This window comes from Eleutherodactylus coqui, chromosome 7 (genome assembly GCF_035609145.1).
Source record: "Eleutherodactylus coqui strain aEleCoq1 chromosome 7, aEleCoq1.hap1, whole genome shotgun sequence".
NCBI lineage: Eukaryota > Metazoa > Chordata > Amphibia > Anura > Eleutherodactylidae > Eleutherodactylus > Eleutherodactylus coqui.
In genome coordinates, this window is record NC_089843.1 from 200,638,586 (window position 1) to 200,658,031 (window position 19,446).

The 19,446-nt window shown below is 46.3% G+C and overlaps 1 non-coding gene and 2 pseudogenes across 1 annotated transcript; all 3 read right to left on the minus strand.

Moving 5' to 3' along the window:
• Positions 1-1,717: 1,717 nt before the first annotated feature.
• Positions 1,718-1,901, minus strand: LOC136574031 (U2 spliceosomal RNA). Its single transcript, XR_010786203.1, has one exon. It is a non-coding gene; the product is annotated as a U2 spliceosomal RNA (small nuclear RNA).
• A 7,833-nt stretch (positions 1,902-9,734) lies between these two features.
• Positions 9,735-9,906, minus strand: LOC136574030 (U2 spliceosomal RNA; annotated as a pseudogene).
• Positions 9,907-17,859: 7,953 nt separating this feature from the next.
• Positions 17,860-18,041, minus strand: LOC136574162 (U2 spliceosomal RNA; annotated as a pseudogene).
• Positions 18,042-19,446: the final 1,405 nt, after the last annotated feature.

Sequence of the window (19,446 nt, forward strand, 5' to 3'; positions counted from 1 at the left end):
AAGTCTTCCAGCCACGCTGTGCCGTCTTCCCGCACCGCCTGCTTTATTTGCGTTCTCAGCTCCTCCATCTTCTGTTCTTCTCCCGCTGCCGCTCACGCTGTCTCCGACTACCGATTTATTTTCTTCTTCCACTCGACTGGACTTCTTTCCCCGGTCTCCTCTTCGGCTTGCTTGTAGGAAAAAACAGTCTTTTGTGCTTATGAAAAATCCTTCTTCTTTCTTTTCCTCAATCTGGCTGCTCGTTCCTTCTGCTTCTCTTCTTATATCCTTCTTCCACGCTGTTCACCGCTGCACTGAGCTCCACTTCCTTCTTCTCCCCTTTTCCCTTTCCTGTCCTAGCTCCGCCCACCTTTGCTCGCTTCTCCTTTAACCCATTCCTATCCCCCTTGTCGCTCGTCCCATGCCGTCTCATTAATTCATTTCACGGCATAAGATGTGATACAATTTATCATAGCCTGACGGCTCATCTAGAAGCCTCATTCTCTCCATACGCTCTATTTCGTGGATCATTGTTATTTTTAGCGGAGTGCATTTTTTATGCAGCACACAAGGGGGAGACAGCGGCCTACCAAAATCTAGTTGGCTGCTGCTGTGGCTTTCTTTTTTTTTAAAAAAAAAGGTAGCTTCCGTTCTTCCATGGTGAGGAATAGGCAGGGAGATTCCGTTTTTGCCAGCTGGGGAATGCTTATAGGCAAGGCCTTATCCCTGGTGGTGCATGTAACGTTAGACCACGTTTCAGACATGCAGCAGCAGCATTCAGTCGGTCAGTGGCTGAGAAACGAGCTCCATGCAAGTTTACATTAAACAGACACATTTCTTTCTTTACTGTATTGACTGCGGTCTGTAATCGAGCGGTTGAACTGTTTCTGTGTCCATGCATTGAATAAAGCAATACATCCTTGTAAAGTAGACGTCCGTTCGTTGGACTTCTTTGCTCCCCGAGTGTTGCTCCATCTCTAAGCGTTGGCCTGGATCTTCATGGATGAATACTGCCCATCCCACGTGGAGCGTGTATCTCAGCCCGCGTGGAGCGCTGCAGTCCAATGAGGTATTCCGTGCTGCATAGCAAGCCTCGGGCCTGTGTGATTGGGGGTCCGCTGCTGTCTGTCCACTCTGAAGCGCGCATCCAGGGCCGGCCGGGCGGCCGCTTTTCGACTACCAGCGACTGCAGGTCACTCACACAGGCTGGTTGGAATGGCCTAGCATTATCCTGATCCGGAGGTGTAACTAGAAGCTGCGGGGCCCCAGTACAAAGTCTGGAACTGGGCCCCCAAACTATAAAGCTTCATTGATAGCATTGGTTTGCAATGTGGGGAAGAGAGACTTTATGGGCCCCCTAGGGCTCCGGGCCCCAGGTGCGACCGCATCCCCTGCACATACACCCATGACCCGAATACGTGGAGCATACAGACGCAGGCTGCCAGGATACGCTGTGCCTGCCCGATGTTTCCAACTTGGCTATTAGCGCAGCGGTAGGTACGAACTATAGAGTGCGGCTGCCATATGAACTGGTGTGTGTGTGTGTTGTTTTGCTTCCAGTTGTACCTGTGCTGTGCACACTCTGGCAGACGCAGCTGCTCAGTGGATACAATGTTGCGAGCAGACGGGCTGAGTGTCAATCAAAGTGCTTGGGTGGTGGTAGCAGCAGCCGCCACAGCTGTGCTGCACCTCTTGCTCGTCGGTTTTGTTTTTCTGCTTTTGGAAACTGTTGTAGGAAAGGGGGTGCACCGGTCCTGGAGGTACTGCAATACCAGGTCAATGCGTGGAGTGGACAGAGCAAGCTCTTTTTCCAGCTCCCTGTTCTAAAAATCCATTTAATATATGGTCCCCAGATAGGGGACGTATCAGATATTAAACTGATAAGAACAGATTTTTTTTTTTTTTCTCCCTCAGATAGGGTTAGTAAACTACTTCACTTAAACGCTCAAGTGAAACTTCGCTCACATGACTACTGCCATGCTAACCCACTTCATCATCAGGATTTATTTTCTTTTTTGCATATAACATAACAATACATATAATTACATAGAACTCATGTCAAGTTTACCAACTGCATCCATTTCTTTATTTTCCATATGCCCTCTGCATCCACCCCCATCCTTTTTTTATCCCACAAATAACAAATAAACAGTTTCCCTAGCACCATTCTTACACTCGTTCTCTCACACAAATCCACTCTTTTGTACACATACACATTCCTCACATCCCACAGTACCTCTTTCACACATGACAAGAACAACCACAGCACTCTCTCTTTCACCCCCTTACTCACAGCCAACCCAAACATCAATAACTCAAAGGAAAAAAAGGTAACGCCCGTAAGCTCTTTGCACAAAGGGCCCAACCTCCTCAGAACGTCCTGTGCGTAAGAGCAATTCCAAAATAAGTGTGTCACACTTTCAGAGCCGTTACACTGCCGCCTTGGGCATGCCTCATTGGCTATTAAGCCCCTGTTCCTTTGGAACTCTCTGACTGGTTGAGCACCATGTAGGCTCTGCCACACAACCTCAGTCTGTCTGTTGGTCATCCCATTCATCCGTACTTTCTCCCAGACTTTCTGCACATCCTTTCCAGCAACCATGTTTATCTCACACATCCCCTCTCTCACTTCAATCATTCTCACAACCAGACGCTTATTCCTTAACATACACACTTCCACCTCATTCAACTCATACTTCTCAACAAACTTCACCAACCATTCATACCACTTAGGTACCACAAACGCAACAGGCTTCCTCAGATCATACTTACACAACTTCAGTCTCACAAACAGTCTCCCAGCCAAATACCTCAACATGCACGACCCCTTCCCCTCCCTCTCAATCATAGCCAACACAAACACCAACGCATTCACCCCAAAATACACCTCTAAGTTCGGAAAGCTCATGCCTCCATTCCTCCAGCTCTTAACCACCACTTCCCTTCTCAGTCGCTCCATTTTGGAATTCCAAAAAAATACAAACAAAATTCTGTTCCACCTTCTAAGGTACAAATAATCAGGTGGAAAAACTAACGCTATATACAAAAAGATAGGCAAGATTATGCTCTTGATAATCACTATTTTCCCCACCAAACTCAAACTTCTCAGCTTCCAAAAAGTTAGCCGAGCCTCCACTCTCTTCATGACCTCCTCCCAACTATCTTTCCCGTCTATACTGTCATTAAATAGGACACCCAAAATCTTAATTGGCCCAGTGACCACATTCATACCTAGATCCCTTACACTACCGCCCCCATACACTTTACACTCACTCTTCAACCAATTCACCCAGAACGCAGACGCACCACAAAAAATAGAAACCAATAATTTAACCCTTCTCACCGCACATTCTGACTCACACACCACACATACATCATCCATATACGCATTCACCTTCCATTCTTTCCCCTCACTCCCAGGAATATGGATTCCTCTCACAATCTTATCCATTCTCACCAAGCATAACAAAGGCTCAATTGCGCATATGAAGGCTACCGGGGATAGCGGGCAGCCCTGCCGCACACCAGAAAACACATTCACCCTTCTACCAACACGTCCATTCACAAGCACTCTACTATAGATCCTTTCATACAGACTTCTGACTCTCCCTACAAACTCACTTGGAAAACCCATTTGCACCAACACACTAAACAAAAACCCATGCGACAACCTATCATACGCTTTCTCAAAATCTAACGAAACCACATACACATCTTTCTTCCGACTCTTACAATCCCACAACACATCTCTCAACAAAACCAGACTCTCATGCACACGTCTCCCAGGCACCGCACAAAACTGATCCTCACCCACAACCCATTCAACCACATCACGCATCCGATTGGCAATGATCTTCGCATATATTTTATAATCAGCGTTTAACAACGTGATTGGCCGCCAGTTTTTTAGACTTCTGCGATCTCCTTTTTTTGGAATTAACACAACCACTCCCTCACGCATACTCTCAGCCATCCCAACACTCTCCCACATATACTTACATACCGCACAGACATCCATCCCAACCACACTCCACAACATACGGTAGAACTCAATCGGAAGACCATCCGCACCAGGCGTCTTGTTAGCAGCCATACTTTGCACAACCTTCCACACCTCCTCTGTAGTTATCTGCCTCATCACATATCCTCTCTCAGCATCCCCAAGCTTTCTCTCAAGCACACTCAGCACATCACTCTCCAGCCTCTCATCCCTCCATTTTTCCGCATACAACTCATCATAGAACGCAGCCACTTCCTCATTCACACCATCCCCACTCACCTCACATCCATCCTCTTTCACCAGCACATCAAGAGCAGGTTTTTTGGAAAAAACTTTCTTAAAAAAGAACCTAGAACACTTTTCATCCTGTTCCATTTTTTCTAGTTTGGCCCTGTACATTATCCCTCTCCCTTTCTCTATCATATACGCATTAATCTCTCTTCTCACACATACCAACTCATTCTGCACATCCATACCACTTTCTCTCAACTTATACAACAAACATAATCGGGCATTCAGTTTGGCAAGCTCCTCCCTCCTCCGTGCTGCCAGCTTATATCCAAGTGTCTTGAAGAACCTCTTTGTTTTCCCCTTGACCCACTCCCACCACAGTAATATGTTTGTAAAGTCTCTCTTTCTCTCACACCACCTCTTGTACTCACACTCATACTGACTGCGGACGTCCTTATCCGCCAAGTGGCTGATGTTTAATTTCCACAGCCCCCTCCCATGTATACCCCTCACATTCACATCCAACTCACATACCAGGCACTCATGATCCGAGAACACCACCGGCTTCTGCTGGTAAGACAACGGCACCAAATTATCTGAAATAAAACAATAATCCAAACAAGAATGGATCCCCCCTCTGTCCGAGTGATACGTATTTAACTTAGGATTAATATTACACAAAACTTGCATATCCTGCATATGAAAATCACTTGTTATCTCGGACAGGGTTTTACCGGAAATATCAAAGGCTTTTTTGTTAATGTCACAATTCATGTCACCAATCATAATGACCGGCATTCTACCTTGAATAAAAAATTTCATTTTTTCAAATAGCAACTTTCTTTCATTTTTGTCATTTGGCGCATAAACATTAACCAGCAAAAACCTGCCGCCCCTGTAGGTCATAACAGCGGACAGACATCTACCCTCTTCAATAATCATATAGCTTTCTAGCTCCACCCCACCTCCCTTAACCAGAATACCAACACCATCATTTTTGTTTTGGGCACTCCCCGACCAGACAGCCTTTCCATAAGGCCACTCATCCTCCCTTAACCCTCCCACAATCCCACACTCCTGCAAGCAGATCACTTGTGCTTTCTCCTCTTTGAGGAGATCCAATATTGCAGTTCTCCGGGCCTTGTTTTTAAACACCCGCACATTCTGGGATAGAATCACAAACCCCATTTCAGCAGACCTTACACTTTGCACAACTTAAACATCAGAGCAAGTCTTTGCCCCATGTAATGTTTTATCTATACATCTGCATCACTGCCCACAGAACCTTCACTGTCTTCCTCCACCTCCTCCAGCGGGTTGCTGGTTTCCATCTCTTCCACCTTTTTCCTCGTATACTTTCTTTTCTTTTTTCTATCTTCTGCCACCTCTGTGAACTCCTCCTCGCTTGTGCTGTACCCACCACCCTCCCTTTTACACAAAGCGGTCCCTGGAGATGAACTAGCAGAACTTTCAGGTGAGGAAAACTGGCCAATATTAGCAGGGTCAGAGGGATGGGTGGGGCTCCCCACGCTCTCAATCACCTCCTCCAGGTGTCTTATTGCCTCAGACACCTGGGTCTCAGCCACAGTAGGAACGTCCATGCTTTCCACAGGTGCTGCCTTTTTAACTACGATCTTCCTCCTTATGCTAGGGCCTTCTCTAGCCACCTCCTCTGCAGTTGCAGCCCTCTGCTCTTTCTTCTCCTGCCTCCTTCCAGCCACCTCCTTAGCAGTTGCTGCCCTCTGCTCCTTCCTCTCCTGCCTCCTTCCAGCCACCTCCTCAGCAGTTGCTGCCCTCTGCTCCTTTTTCTCCAGCCTTTCAGCAGTTGCTGCCCTCTGCTCCTTTTTCTCCTGCCTCCTTCCAGCCACCTCCTCAGCAGTTGCTGCCCTCTGCTCCTTTTTCTCCAGCCTCCTTCCAGCCACCTCCTCTGCAGTTGCATCCCTCTGCTCCTTCTCCTCTCTCTTTCCAGCCACCACCTCTGCAAACGATGGCCTCTGCTCATTCTCCTCCCTCCTTCCAGCACTTGTGCTCTCCTCAGCAAACAGCCTGGTTCCCCTGCAGTTTTTGTACATATGCTCATACGAGCCACAGAGGTCACATGCCTTAGGCTTGGGGCAACTGCCCGAATGATGTCCAGTGCCTTGGCAGTTTTTGCACACCTGCCCCTTGGTACATTCAGAGCTCACATGCCCAAATTCACAACAGTTGCGACAGTATCTGGGTTGCCCAGGGTACGACAGATACCCCCTGTTGCCGGCAATTGAAAAATTTGCAGGTGGGTGCTTCACACCACCGATACTGCTTGTACTCATCCGGAATTTAACATAGAATTTGTACTTGCAGTTAAATATTCCCAGTACATTCTGCTGCCTCTCACCTCCTCTCACCTGTTCACAATGTCGTTTCAGGAAGCTGGTAATCAGTTGGACATCTGTGAATGGGTTGTACACATGGACAATCAAGGGTTTTTCACAAATGCCAAACAGCGGTGTTACCTTCACCCCTTGCAGGTAATCCTCGTTGTGGTGATTGCGCAGCCATTCAAAGGCATTAAGGCAGGAGTACTCATCAACAAAAGTATTGTCATAGGTACCTTGTCGGGGGAAGTCTTGTATGCTGAAGAATTGGTCTGTGGAAAGTCCAGCTTTCTCCTGGAGAATATCTCTGGCGAGGTAAACCAGGCTGTTCTTGCTTGAATCGCTCGGGTCAACATCCAGACGGAAAGAGTTCTTCAGTCCAAACATCCTTAGAAAGAAACTGTCGGTCCACGAACCACAGAAAAGGTTTGCACTAGGCAAAAGTCGCTGGGTCCACCCAGGACACTCGCACCCCTGACCAAGCCCAAGCTTACACTTGAGCTTAGCCAAAAGGCCGAGAAGCGATAACCCGTAACGGGTTTCACCTGTAGCCCGGTCCGCCCAACTCCACTTCCAAGGCTTGAGGCAACACGCTCAGCCAGCACTCTGGGCGCACCCATAATGCACCCAGGCAGCTGGGAGAGTTTGTAAAACTTTCCATAGCCCCGCCCCACGCCTTCTCAACCGCGCCCAGCCTCACACCCTCAGTCCTTCCTCTTGCACCGTGCTCACGCATCCTAGGCTTGCAGAGCCTGCTGCTGCTGCAGGACTCGTCAGCTCCCTACAAAGGATGGTTAAGCCGGCGATGACACTAGAAGCAAGCACTAGTTTGTCTCTGAAGGTGCGTCGGCCAGTCGGTTGGAGGGATCTCTTTGGCCGGCCGCATTTCGAGTGGGGACGGATGGAAACTTTTTACCTAAAATAAGGGAAATTGGCTTCGGCCCCATAGGGCTTTATTGCCTTCCCCTGGGCCAGCATTAGTAGACCGTAGTAAGGAGAATATTAGAGCGGCATGGTCATCCGAAGAACTTAAAAACATACAGCAGGCCTTTTTTTCCCGCCATACATACATAACTACAGATTTTATATTTTTTTTTACATATATACATTATATATATATATACACATTATATATATATATATATACATATACATATACACACACACACACACACACAATCTTAAATCTATCTTTAATCTATATCTACAAAATCTGTAATTTAGAAATAATCCATATCTATATTCTACATAATTAATAAAGATGGATAGATAGACATACATACATACATACATGCATACATACTGTATGCAATTGAGCCAGGTGTTTGGAAGGCTGACGATGTCACTCCTTTGTGATGTCATGAGCCAGGTGTATGGCAGGCTGATGTCACTCCATTGTGATGTCATGAATTTAGAAGCATTACCAGGCTTGGCAGCCATTTTAGTCAGTCTCTGCTGCAGCTGGGAGACGGGAGATGGTCTTTATTTCCACCAAGAAGCTGCAGAACTACCGGTAACTGCATCATTTTTATTTTATTCAATATAGGTTTTATTGGTTTCATGGAGGGGGGGAAACTTTTGCCTTATCTCAAAGCAATGTAAAAATAACTTTGACAATGAAACTTAATAAATCAATTTCGAGTTGAACTATATCATGTTTGTCTGTGATATTTTATAAGGTCTACAAACAGGGAATGAGGGGAGGGTAAGGGGGGGGAGTGGTAAGGGAGGGTAGGTATCTACGACACGGGAGAAAGAGAAAATAAAACAAAAAGGGGGGGGGGGCGGGCTCCGGAATTGTTGTTTCTCTTTACGATTGTGGTTTAAACGTGTTACTCACATGTCCCTGTCTGTAACCACTTGGTAAATAGGGGTGAGCTCCGGGCATCTATCCATATCGCCCAGGTGTGATACAATTTATCATAGCCTGACGGCTCATCTAGAAGCCTCGTTCTCTCCATACGCTCTATTTCGTGGATCATTGTTATTTTTAGTGGAGTGCATTTTTTATGCAGCACACAAGGGGGAGACAGCGGCCTACCAAAATCTAGTTGGCTGCTGCTGTGGCTTTCTTTTTTTAAAAAAAAGGTAGGTTCCGTTCTTCCATGGTGAGGAATAGGCAGGGAGGTTCCGTTTTTGCCAGCTGGGGAATGCTTATAGGCAAGGCCTTATCCCTGGTGGTGCATGTAACGTCAGACCACGTTTTAGACATGCAGCAGCAGCATTCAGTCAGTGGCTGACAAACGAGCTCTATGCAAGTTTACATTAAACAGACACATTTCTTTCTTTACTGTATTGACTGCGGTCTGTAATCGAGCGGTTGAACTGTTTCTGTGTCCATGCATTGAATAAAGCAATACATCCTTGTAAAGTAGACGTCCGTTCGTTGGAGTTCTTTGCTCCCCGAGTGTTGCTCCGTCTCTAAACGTTGGCCTGGATCTTCATGGACGAATACTGCCCATCCCACGTGGAGCGTGTATCTCAGCCCGCGAGGAGTGCTGCAGTCCAATGAGGTATTCCGTGCTACATAGCAAGCCTTGGGCCTGTGTGATTGGGGGTCCGCTGCTGTCTGTCCACTCTGAAGCGCGCATCCGGGGCCGGCCGCTTTTCGACTACCAGCGACTGCAGGTCACACACACAGGCTGATTGGAATGGCCTAGCATTATCCTGATCCGGAGGTGTAACTTGAAGCTGCGGGGCCCCAGTACAAAGTCTGGAACTGGGCCCCCAAACTATAAAGCTTCATTGATAGCATTGGTTTACAATGTGGGGAAGAGAGACTTTATGGGCCCCCTGGGGCTCCGGGCCCCCTGCACATACACCCATGACCCGAATACGTGGAGCATACAGACGCAGGCTGCCAGGATACGCTGTGCCTGCCCGATGTTTCCAACTTGGCTATTAGCGCAGCGGTAGGTACGAACTATAGAGTGCGGCTGCCATATGAACTGGTGTGTGTGTATGTGTGTGTGTGTGTGTTGTTTTGCTTCCAGTTGTACCTGTGCTGTGCACACTCTGGCAGACGCAGCTGCTCAGTGGATACAATGTTGCGAGCAGACGGGCTGAGTGTCAAAGTGCTTGGGTGGTGGTAGCAGCAGCCGCCACAGCTGCGTTGCACCTGGTGCTCGTCGGTTTTGTTTTTCTGCTTTTGGAAACTGTTGTAGGAAAGGGGGTGCACCGGTCCTGGAGGTACTGCAATACCAGGTCAATGCGTGGAGTGGACAGAGCAAGCTCTTTTTCCAGCTCCCTGTTCTAAAAATCCATTTAATATATGGTCCCCAGATAGGGGACGTATCAGATATTAAACTGATAAGAACAGATTTTTTTTTTTTAAGTTAACATCCCCATCTAGTGGGGTGACTTTATTAACACAAAAAGAGTTTTACAATTTGGTAACATATTAAGAACATTTTAAAACCTAAAATGTTCTAAAAAACAAAAACTCTTTAAAAATACAAATACATACATATAAAATGGGCACTTGGTGGCATCACAATATGGAACTCCATTCCCTTAAAAGCCATTTTCTGGATAAAATAGGAAAGTTTTTCTTATCTATTATAAAATAATCGTACATCTCGCTAAGACAAATAGATAAAACATCCTGCACCGATAAAACCTCATGTTTGAATAATAAAATATTCCGGGCCTTCCATAGAGCTGCCTTCACGCAGTTGATGATCTTCCATGCCATTATCTTCTCGGTCCGTGTGGGGCACTCCAGACATCCATACAGCACGGTCTCCATCTTTATTCCTTTGTTCCGGGTGATTTTGTGTAGAAGAGGGCTTATTTTAGTCCATATGATTTTAGTAAAAAAACAAGTCCACATAAGATGTTGCACGGTCTTTTCTTCTTGGCATCCTGGTCTTGGGCATGCGGCAGAGTTGGTCAGCCCTCTTCGATGCTGGAATGCCCGGCATGGAAGACACTCGTGAACGCAGCTCCACGCAAAGGTCCTTCTGTGGGTTAAAAAGAGAGTTGTCATTTACCATTTTCCATATTTCTTTTGTTCTCTCTTCATTAAAATTACTTGCAGGCGCCATAAAACCACTTCCCTTAAAATCTTTGTATACTTTCTTACTATTTAAAAGGTATTGCACCGTCTTCCCGCTAAAATTATATAAAATCACAATTTTTCCTAAAATTCGATACTCATCCGGCAGGTTAAAAGAATAGGGGGAATTTAAGACTGTGGAAAACCACCCATTTCTGCGCATAAAATAACCTGTGTTGTAGCGGATAAAATATGACCAAAAGTGATTTTTAAAAACAGCGTTAAGACACATGCTAAAATACTTAGTTAAAAGAAAGGCTTTAAAATCAGGGAAATCCTTCCCCCCCCATAGGTTTGGGTTTTAAAACTATCTCTCTCCTAAGTTTTTCCATTTTGGAGTTCCATAAGAAGGTGAAGCATGCCTTTGTGATCTTCTTTAGCAGCCGGTCTGGAGGGGGAAACACCAGACTAAGATACAATAAAATGGGTAAGATAATCATCTTTGTTATTAAAACCTTCCCCTCCAGCGTCAGCTGCCGCATGCTCCACATACATAACTTTTTGTTTATTTTTTGTGCCACCAAGTCCCAACTGGTAAAACCGTTGTTGGACTCATTAAAGGAGACCCCTAAAATCTGCACGGAATCAGAAACCGGTACAGGAATGTCCGATAAAAGCATATCTCCAATGTTTAAAATGTTGCTTTTACTAAAATTCACTTTAAAACCGGAGGAGCAGCAAAAATACTGAATTTGTTTCATGGTTTTTTGAATTGAGAGGGTGTCCCTGCAGAGCACCGCGACATCATCCATGTACCCCACTACTTTAGCCTCAATACCCCCCCCCCCCACCCGGAAGGGGGGTTCCTCTGATCTGCTTATCGGCTCGTATTGCACATAAAAGAGGCTCCAATGCACAGATAAAAAGTAGTGGGGACAAGGGACACCCCTGCTTCACCCCGGATTTTAAAAGGACATCCTGCGTCTTAAAACCGTTGACTAAAATCTTACTCGTGCAGTTTTCATAAAAGGCTCTTAGGGACAATAAAACGCCTTCTGGTATACCCATCTTCTCTAAAACCTTAAAAAGATAAAAATGCGACACTCTGTCAAAGGCCTTCTCAAAGTCTATGGATAAAATGGCAGTTTTACCATGCCTTGACTTGGTGTCGCTAATACAGTCTTTTAAAAGGTTTAAATTATCATGTATGGCCCTCCCAGGGACGCCACAGACTTGATTTGGATGTATGATCTTGTGTATTATATTTTTGAGTCTGTTGGCGCATATTTTAGCCATGATTTTGTAATCGGCGTTTAGAAGGGTGATGGGTCTCCAGTTTCTGATATCTGTCTTGTTGCCTTTCTTGTACAACAGAGACACCTCACCCTTCCGCCATGACCCTGGGAGGCTCTTGGAATTAAAAACTTCCGTAAAAAGAGAATAAAAATCCTCTTTTAAAATTCCATAAAACGTGACATAAAACTCGATGGGTATACCGTCCGGACCAGGCACCTTGCCTGGTTTAAAACTACGGATGGTATCTAAAATTTCCTGCTCCGAGATATCTCGCAATAAAAACCTCTGTGAGACAGGATCTAAAACATCCGTGATCTCCTCTGAGTCCTTCATAAAACTTATATCCACACTTTTAGTGTTAAAAAGATCCGCGTAAAAACCATGTACCTTTCCTAAAAGACCCTGTACATCTGTGACTCCATCAAGGTTATTTAAAACGCATTTTTTGGTCAGTAACTTTCTTAAAAAAATACCTGGAGCAGGTCTCGTTCTCCTCAAGGTGTTTAACTCGGGAACGGAAAATAATTTCTTTGCCCTTCTGCTCCAGGCATTTGGCGATATCTTTTTTTATATCTAAAACTTCTTTCGTCACATCAATATCATGCTCTCTCATTTTGTACAGGGTCTGCAGACGGGTGTTTAAATCAGAATAAAAATCCCGTTTCTCCTTGGCTTTGGAGATCCCAACCCTGATAAAATAGTCCTTAATCTTGATTTTCATTTTTTCCCACCACTGGCTGGTGGGAATGTTGGGATCTCTTACCCGTCTGCACTCTTTAAAAAAGGTAATAAAATCAGATAAAACCTGCGGATCTTGTAGGAGGGACACGTTCATCTTCCAGGCATTTCTGGTTCTCCTTCTTGCTCCAAGGTTCGCTTTAAAAAATAAAACCTTGTGGTCAGAGAAGGTATTATTAAAAACATCAGATCTAAAAGGTTGTACCTGGTGAGAGCAGAAGATAAAATCAATCCTGGAGCTGCAGGTGGTGTTGCTCCAGGTCACGCCGGCCTCTTCTGGTAAAAGCGGGTTGCATGTTTTAAAAACATCCGTAAGCAGGTGATCTGATACGATGTTCTTCAGCATGTTTGCGGTTTTGTCATAGTTCCTGCTTACGGAGTTAGAGAACCGGCGTTCCCCCCTTAAAACACAATTAAAATCACCAGCTAAAATAAGGGGATAAGAAGTGTTAATAAAAAGGGGTAAAATCTCCAACATTTCTGCTCTCACCTTCTTTTCTGGAGAACCATAAAAATTTAAAAACTGACATTTAATACCGTTGATAAAAGCTCTGACCAATAAAATTCTGCCTGGTAAAATTTCATAAAAATTTTCAATAAAAACGTTCCCTTTAAAAAGAATGGCGACCCCTGCTGATCTGGACTCGTTAGATCCAGACCAGACTGATGGCCCATGTACCCAATCTTTCTCGTATTTTTTATATTGGGATTTGTGCGGGATGCCGCATTCCTGCAGGAAGAACACGGAAGCAGCAAAAATGGTGAGGTAGTTAAACAGGGCAGCCCGTCTCACTTTACTCTCGAGGCTTCTTACATTAAAAGTGAGACATGAAAGGTCCGCCATCATTGAGTGGGTGAAAGGATGGTGTCGTACACACCCGCGGTGTTCAACTTAAAACCCACACTCTCCGGCTACACCAGAGACCCCGCTGGAGCTCTCATACCCCCCGCATCCGAATCCACGGTAAACAACGATGATGCTGGAGAGGAACTCCCATCACTCAGCTGACCCCCCAGGGCACCCGAGGCAGGAATGTCCGATAAGTCCCAGATGGACGACATGGGTAGCGTATCAACCCCAGGGGTCGGCAAGTCGGCCTCCTGCTGCTCTCGTTTCCCCTCTGCAGGGGTGGGTACTTGGCTCCTGGCCACCACCTCGGAGGTTGCCCTTGGATCCCCCACCTGGCAGGGAGGGGGAGGGGCACTGGTGGATGGCACCTTAGGGGGACCGTCCGGTTTCGCTGCATCAGCAGGTACTTCCTTAGGTCCCCCCCGTACCACCTCCGAGTACAGGGTGGCCTTGGAGCCTTTCCGCCTTTTTGTTGCCGCTGCGTCTCCCCCGGGGTCTTCTGCCTCGGGTACCTCCGCAGCCGGCGTCTCCTGCGGGCCAGAACCGGCTTCATTTGGACTCCTCTCTGACCTAGGCTCCTGGGGGTGGGAGTCCATCGGCCGATCTGCAGCCCTCCTCTTGCTACGCCGCTGCTCTTTTGCCTTACCTTCATCGTTTTGGGGGGGTCTGCTGGTGGTATCCATGTCCTCCGGTTCCTCTCCTTGGGGGGGGTGCGGTTTGGTCTGCTGGCTTCCTTGGCTGCCCTCGCTGCTCCGTATTTCGTGTCCTATGGCGACACTCAAAGGAAAGATGACCAACTCTGCCGCATATATCACATTTCTTTGCCATAGGACACTGGTTGGTCTCGTGCTGTGAACCACCACAATTCCTGCAGGTGACGCCGCAACTGTCTTTCTCATGGCCATATTTTCTACAGTTGCGGCAGTAGGCTGGCATTCCCGCAAAATAGAGGTCGCCACTCACGTTACCCAGTTTAAAACGAGCGGGCGGTAGTTTCAGACCCCCTGGGCACCCAGGGTCCTTAATACACGTGACCTGGAACCTCCATTTAGATGTCCAAATACCAAGCTCATTCATAATCTTTCCCATACACTTGACCGATTTGAAATAGCCACTGAGAAAGGCTTCCACTTCTTTTTGGTCAGCGTAGGGAGAATACATCTTAATCACTATGAGCTTGGTCACATCTAGGACGTGCTCAACCAACTGGACACCCTCAAGCCGTGGATCTTGTTTGGTAGGAATCGCATTGATCAAATCATGGAAAATACCTTTCTGGGTAAAGGTAACATCATAAGTCCTACGCTTGGGGTAGTCCTGTATCGCCAGAATCTCTCGCTAGTGTATATTGAATACACCCATGAGCACGTCCTCCACCACATAACGCAGGCCACGTGTACCCGCCGCTTCATCCGTAAAAACAACTCGAATTGTGTTCTGTATCCGGGCGCATGCCGGTATGGAGTCTGGGTCCGTACCCATGACTCCTTTTTCTCTGCGCTTTACAACACCGCTGTTGTAAGTTCTCCACACTTAGCACGAGGCTAAGAGGGCAAGGGGGATCGCAACTCGTTATCTCTAGGACTAGGCCCTCTCCCCAATAGCAGCAGGCGGGTTTAGCCCACCGAAGTGGGCGATCCCGCCAGGCCAAGGAGAGGGGTACCTGAGATACCCTCTGGCTAAGCTCTCCTGCACAAGTGCACTTGATCTTAGCCAAAAGGCCGAGAAGCGATAACCCGTAACGGGTTTCACCTGTAGCCCGGTCCGCCCAACTCCACTTCCAAGGCTTGAGGCAACACGCTCAGCCAGCACTCTGGGCGCACCCACAATGCACCCAGGCAGCTGGGAGAGTTTGTAAAACTTTCCATAGCCCCGCCCCACGCCTTCTCAACCGCGCCCAGCCTCACACCCTCAGTCCTTCCTCTTGCACCGTGCTCACGCATCCTAGGCTTGCAGAGCCTGCTGCTGCTGCTGCTGCTGCTGCAGGACTCGTCAGCTCCCTACAAAGGATGGTTAAGCCGGCGATGACACTAGAAGCAAGCACTAGTTTGTCTCTGAAGGTGCGTCGGCCGGTCGGTTGGAGGGATCTCTTCGGCCGGCCGCATTTCGAGTGGGGACGGATGGAAACTTTTTACCTAAAATAAGGGAAATTGGCTTCGGCCCCATAGGGCTTTATTGCCTTCCCCTGGGCCAGCATTAGTAGACCCTAGTAAGGAGAATATTAGAGCGGCATGGTCATCCGAAGAACTTAAAAACATACAGCAGGCCTTTTTTGCCCGCCATACATACATAACTACAGATTTTATATTTTTCTTTACATATATACATTATATATATACACATTATATATATATATATATACATATATATACACATATATATATATATATATATATACACACACACAAACACACACACACACACACACACAATCTTAAATCTATCTTTAATCTATATCTACAAAATCTGTAATTTAGAAATAATCCATATCTATATTCTACATAATTAATAAAGATAGATAGATAGATAGACTCACATACATACATACATACTGTATGCAATTGAGCCAGGTGTTTGGAAGGCTGACGATGTCACTCCTTTGTGATGTCATGAGCCAGGTGTATGGCAGGCTGATGTCACTCCATTGTGATGTCATCAATTTAGAAGCATTAATACCGGGCTTGGCAGCCATTTTAGTCAGTCTCTGCTGCAGCTGGGAGACGGGAGATGGTCTTTATTTCCACCAAGAAGCTGCAGAACTACCGGTAACTGCATCATTTTTATTTTATTCAATATAGGTTTTATTGGTTTCATGGAGGGGGGGAAACTTTTGCCTTATCTCAAAGCAATGTAAAAATAACTTTGACAATGAAACTTAATAAATCAATTTCGAGTTGAACTATATCATGTTTGTCTGTGATATTTTATAAGGTCTACAAACAGGGGAATGAGGGGAGGGTAAGGGGGGGGGTGGTAAGGGAGGGTAGGTATCTATGACATGGGAGAAAGAGAAAATAAAACAAAATGGGGGGGGGGGCTCCGGAATTGTTGTTTCTCTTTACGATTGTGGTTTAAACGTGTTACTCACATGTCCCTGTCTGTAACCACTTGGTAAATAGGGGTGAGCTCCGGGCATCTATCCATATCGCCCAGGTGTGATACAATTTATCATAGCCTGACGGCTCATCTAGAAGTCTCATTCTCTCCATACGCTCTATTTCGTGGATCATTGTTATTTTTAGTGGAGTGCATTTTTTATGCAGCACACAAGGGGGAGACAGCGGCCTACCAAAATCTAGTTGGCTGCTGCTGTGGCTTTCTTTTTTTAAAAAAAAGGTAGGTTCCGTTTTTCCATGGTGAGGAATATGCAGGGAGGTTCCGTTTTTGCCAGCTGGGGAATGCTTATAGGCAAGGCCTTATCCCTGGTGGTGCATGTAACGTCAGACCACGTTTTAGACATGCAGCAGCAGCATTCAGTCAGTGGCTGACAAACGAGCTCTATGCAAGTTTACATTAAACAGACACATTTCTTTCTTTACTGTATTGACTGCGGTCTGTAATCGAGCGGTTGAACTGTTTCTGTGTCCATGCATTGAATAAAGCAATACATCCTTGTAAAGTAGACGTCCGTTCGTTGGAGTTCTTTGCTCCCCGAGTGTTGCTCCGTCTCTAAACGTTGGCCTGGATCTTCATGGACGAATACTGCCCATCCCACGTGGAGCGTGTATCTCAGCCCGCGTGCAGTGCTGCAGTCCAATGAGGTATTCCGTGCTACATAGCAAGCCATGGGCCTGTGTGATTGGGGGTCCGCTGCTGTCTGTCCACTCTGAAGCGCGCATCCGGGGCCGGCCGCTTTTCGACTACCAGCGACTGCAGGTCACACACACAGGCTGGTTGGAATGGCCTAGCATTATCCTGATCCGGAGGTATAACTTGAAGCTGCGGGGCCCCAGTACAAAGTCTGGAACTGGGCCCCCAAACTATAAAGCTTCATTGATAGCATTGGTTTACAATGTGGGGAAGAGAGACTTTATGGGCCCCCTGGGGCTCCGGGCCCCCTGCACATACACCCATGACCCGAATACGTGGAGCATACAGACGCAGGCTGCCAGGATACGCTGTGCCTGCCCGATGTTTCCAACTTGGCTATTAGCGCAGCGGTAGGTACGAACTATAGAGTGCGGCTGCCATATGAACTGGTGTGTGTGTGTGTGTGTGTTGTTTTGCTTCCAGTTGTACCTGTGCTGTGCACACTCTGGCAGACGCAGCTGCTCAGTGGATACAATGTTGCGAGCAGACGGGCTGAGTGTCAATCAAAGTGCTTGGGTGGTAGCAGCAGCCGCCGCCACAGCTGCGCTGCACCTCTTGCTCGTCAGTGTTGTTTTTCTGCTTTTGGAAACTGTTGTAGGAAAGGGGGTCCACCGGTCCTGGAGGTACTGCAATACCAGGTCAATGCGTGGAGTGGACAGAGCAAGCTCTTTTTCCAGCTCCCTGTTCTAAAAATCCATTTAATATATGGTCCCCAGATAGGGGACGTATCAGATATTAAACTGATAAGAACAGACTTTTTTTTTTTTTTTTTTACCCTCAGATTGGGTTGAAACTTACTTTACTTTCAAGTAAACTGTCATTGCATATTTACTGCAACGTTCATCCCTTTCATCATCAGGCTTTATTACTGTTCTTAATTTTCACAATAACAAAAACAAAATTACAAAGAAAAGCATTCTATTTACAATCCAACAAGTTGGATCCACTTCTTCACCTTCCATACGCCCTCCGCATCCACCCCCCTCCTCCTCTTATCCCATAGGTAGCATATGAATAACTTTCCCAGTACCATTCTTACACTCGCATTCACACTCAGCTCTTCTCTTTTGTACACATACACATTCCTCACATCCCACAGCACTTCTTTCACACATGACAAAAACAACCACAACAATCTTTCTTTCACTCCATCACTCGCACCTAGACCGAACATCAGTACCTCAAAGGATAGAAACTGAATGCCTGTTAACTCTTTACAGAGCGGTCCTAATTTTTTCACCACTTTCTGGGCATAGGCACAATTCCAGAATAAGTGGACTATGCTCTCGCTGCCTCCACACTGGGCTCTAGGACAGGTCTCTCTTGTTATCAGACCTCTGCTCCTCTGAAATTCTCTTACGGGTAGTACGCCGTGCAAGCTCTGCCATACAATTTCTTTCTGTCTGCCAGTCATTCCATCCATTCTCACTTTCGCCCATACTCTCTGCACATTCCTTCCACCAACCAGATTTATCTCACTCACCCTTTCCCTACTCTCAATCATTCTCACAAGCAGACGTTTATTTCGGAGCATACTCACTTCCACTTCACGCAACTCATACTTCTCTACAAACTTTATAATCCACTCATACCACTTTGGAACCACGAACGCAACAGGCTTACTCAAATCATTCTTACACCACTTCAACCTTACAAACAGTCGCCCGGCCAGATATCTCATCATACACGACACCTTTCTCTCTCTCTCAATCACAACCAACAAAAAAACTAATCCATTCACTCCAAAGTAAACTTCCAGGTTCGGGAAACTCATACCACCATTCCTCCAATTCTTCACCACAGTCTCTCTTTTCAAGCGCTCCATTTTAGATCCCCAGAAAAAAACAAATAGAATCCTATTTAAACTCCTGAGCCTCATATAGTCAGGCGGGAAGATCATTGCCACATACAAGAAGATAGGCAGAACAATACTCTTGATTAATATTATTTTTCCCAGGAGACTAAGATCTCTCATTCTCCAGAAGGTCAACCGTTTCTCCACTCTTTCCTTTGCTGCCTCCCAACTCTCTTTACCATCCACAGAGTCATTAAACATGACCCCCAGAATTTTAATTGGTCCAGACACTACATTCAAACCTAAATCTCTCACTCCGCCTACTTCCCCAAACACCTTACATTCACTCTTTGACCAATTCACTCTAAAAGCAGACGCACCACAAAAAATAGA